This window comes from Alligator mississippiensis, chromosome 5 (assembly GCF_030867095.1).
Source record: "Alligator mississippiensis isolate rAllMis1 chromosome 5, rAllMis1, whole genome shotgun sequence".
NCBI classification, from domain to species: domain Eukaryota; kingdom Metazoa; phylum Chordata; order Crocodylia; family Alligatoridae; genus Alligator; species Alligator mississippiensis.
The window spans coordinates 84,259,427-84,262,974 of NC_081828.1; positions in this window are offsets into that span (position 1 = coordinate 84,259,427).

Consider the following 3,548-nt stretch of genomic DNA (forward strand, 5'->3'; position numbering starts at 1 on the left):
AGCCTGTCTGTTCCAAGGCCTGGCTAGCTTCTCCTGAGTGCCAAGCCCCTGGCCCCTCTGGTCTACTCCCTAGCTGGGCTTCGGGTACCCTGATCCTCTGCTCTCTGCCATCCTTCTCCAGGCTATGGGCTCACCCACTCCTGTTCTCAGGCTTATCTCTTCAAAGGCCTCTGTGTGGCTTACCCCAGCTCAGATGTTATCAGTTGCCATGCTGCCAAGGGCACTCAGGGGTAGACTGCCTGACCAGCTCAGGGCTTATATTATATGGCTCAAGCCTGGTCTGCTTTTGATCAGGTGACTGTCATCAGCCCCACTCACCACCTACAGGCCTCTCTACAGGCAACCTCCTTCCTTAGTAACAGGTGCACCAAGCACCCTGTCACACCCTCCCACACATGAGATACTTTCATTGGGGACTGCACCTGTGAGGTGGGTGGTGAGAGTGGCCTGTGGGTTTTGTGCTGGGTAAGTAACCATATAGGAAGAGGTGGCATCTTGTGTGCAGAGTAAAGAGGATGTATAATTAAACCAGAAGGAGGGGAAGGGAAGGAGAGGGCTGCTGTGGAGCTGGCTTCGTGTCTCAGCACAGGATGGTACAGGCAGCTCGTCTTCAGACCAGTTCACCACTGCCAACTTTTTCTCCTAGCACAAGAAAGGTGCAAGGCTCCATGCTGGAGGCATCTGGGCCCAGCACCCTGAGTGGTGCATGCTGTCTGAAATGCTGTTTGCTGTTAGTGTGTTGAGGTCAAGGAGTGGCAGGACTCTCACAGGTGGCTTAAGGCACAGAGAGAGAGGAGAAGCTTGGGATCCTCTGAAGTTTCAGGGCTTTCCCAGGTCCTGGCTTATACAGTAGGGTAGGAAGAGGGTTCTGATTGCACAAGAGAGGCTGGCTAGCTTCAGGCAAAACAAGGGTCAAGAGCACACAGGGTATTCACAGCCTCAGTAAAAGAGGAATGGCACTAGATTGATTTTAAACGCTTACAGGTAAGAATACTTTTCTCTTCATTTTGAGTTTTGGACCTATTCTTAAATGCAAGCAAATGTTAAGAAGGGAACTACCTTCTGGGTTCCCCGCTATGATGGTGGTGCCATGGGTGCCTCCTGTTCTGGAGATGCAGGTGCCTTTTTGTAGTGAGAAGACAGTGAAAGCAGATGCAGTGGGAAGGGTCTTAGGTACAGAGCAAAGCAGCAGCCTGCTCAGGGCCCAAGGTAGCAGAGGCAGGAGTTCAGACAAGTCAAGTGTCTGTGTCCCGCTGCCCCATCCAGTGCACTTCCACCAGGAGACCAAAGCCTCTAGGGGGTTAATAGCTTTGTTATCCAGTGAATGGACACACAGCCCTAGCTGGCAGGGAGGGGAGGTGGAATCCGTGTTTACTTAGGACCTGTGTTCCTTGGCACGTTCCTTTGATTTACAGACCATGTGGACCTGGGGGAGTTGAAGACCCAACAAGCCATAGCCCAGACCCCATTCCAGGACACAGCATGCGTGGCAAAACAGGAAGAGCTCCCTGAGGATGCTGGCAGTGACACAACATGGCTGATGAGAGAAGAAGCTGCACTGTAAAAGCTGCACTCTGACCAGATGGGGCCTAGGCAAGTCAGAGATGGGCCGGATGAAGCTTCTCTTGGAGACCAGACAGCACACGTCGGTGAGACTCTTCTGACTGACCCAGACAGATGCAAGCAGCCAGTATTTGTTGGGAATAAAACCTCCAGGATGGAGTCATGCCTGTATTTGGTACATGCCCCTGAATCAAGAGGAGAGTGTCTGCAATGCAATGCCATCTCCCTAAATTAGGGAGAGCAGTTCCTGGATTAGCCTCTCAGTAGACTGTGCAGACAAGGAGGTTGTCAGGATAAGTGATTATTTCACGCTCTTTTTGGCCCCACAGTGTTTCCCTATCCTCCATGTGCCACAGCCTTCCAGCCCCCTATGTAGGGCCCCACAGTGGGGCCCTCCACGCCAACCCGCAAGCTTTTCTCCACATAACTGGTTTGACTCTCCTCTGCCCTACCACAGCTTGATCTTTGATCTGTGGATTAGTATTTGCTCTGCATTAGTATTGTAGCAAACCCCTGCAGTGTCAGGCACAATCACTACAGCCAACAAGGGATTTGCTCACTTTTCATATACGGAGTCCTCGGAATTAGGGTCACAGGCCAAATGGAAGGAACAAATACAGGTAGCTAGGCATTCATTCAAAGTATAACAACGTACACTGAAAGGGCAAGTAAACAGGTAGTGGTCAGTGCTCCTGGAATACATACATTTATCACATACAGTCCTCTCCCCCACCTCCAGAGGTTTTCCCAAGAACCAGCCTTTAGTCCAGAGTCACCCTGTGCAGGTCTCTAAGTCAGGGGTCATGTGCAGTCGGTCTGTGGGTTATCCATGCTGTACAGAGACTTCCCTCTGGCTGGATTGTTTAGGGCTCTCTCTCTCTCCATCCAACCCCGGCACTCTGGCACATAGCCAGCTGGGAGTCCACTTCCTGCTTCCCCCAAGGTCTCTGGGATTTGCAGTCCAGAATCACAGGACTAGATGACTTCCGGAGGTCCCTTCCAACCCTACCTTATTATGATTCTATGATATTCTGCACTTTTGTTTTGGGACTTTTTAAAACCAGGGCAACCAACCAGACAGAGCTGCTTCGACCCCTGAATACACCATTGGCTCGCTACCTGTCATCACAGTCACTGTGCTTCCTGCATGGTAGAAGCAATGCTGTGCAGCACCTGGTTGCAACCAAGAGATGCCTTTATAAAGCTTACCTTGTCCCAGGGCTTTTTCTCCCTGACAGCACATACCCATTGAGGGGCACAACTCAGCTGCCATGCAAAGAGCTAAAATGCGGAGGGTCCTCTCCTGAATACTGAATACTGGCAGCTCCAGCTAGTCCTGTGACAGGGCTTTGCGTCCCCCTAGGAACTACCCAAGGAGGGGTATAGGCTTTCCTCAAGCAGCCCATTCTTCAGCCTCATGATTAGGGCACTCTTATGGTTGGAGGAGAGCTGAGTTGCACCCCTCCTGGCTGAGGTGGCCCTATAGCCCTGATTTCTCATCTCTTGCATGAGTGTTGTAGGAGCCTGGCACTAGAGTAAAAGGTGGACACCACCACCTTCTATATTTTTGTGTGACAGTGACTGTTCCCTGCACTGTCAGTGTGCATTAGGCAATCTCTGTGTGCATTTACTTGATTGTGCCCTGCATGGGATTTAGGCATAGGGATACCTTGGACAAAATCCCATTCCACTGAACAGGCAACCAAAGTGTAGCTTGTGACTAAGTGACTTGCTTCAGGAGCTGGAAACCTGTATAACCCCGGGGTTGGAATGACCCGGCCCCAGTGCGGCATGGGCCAGTCCAGAGGCTTTGGTGGTGCATCAAGAGCAGTGGGGCAGGGTTTGCCTGCTCCCACACTGGAGCTAGATAAGTGGGAGCTGTGCCTAGGCTGATGCCACTTCTCCCAGTCCTCAGCTCCCTGTAGGTGCAGCTTCCAGCTGATGGGAAACTGAGCCAGGGCTGGGCAGCAGGGAGCTTCATCTGC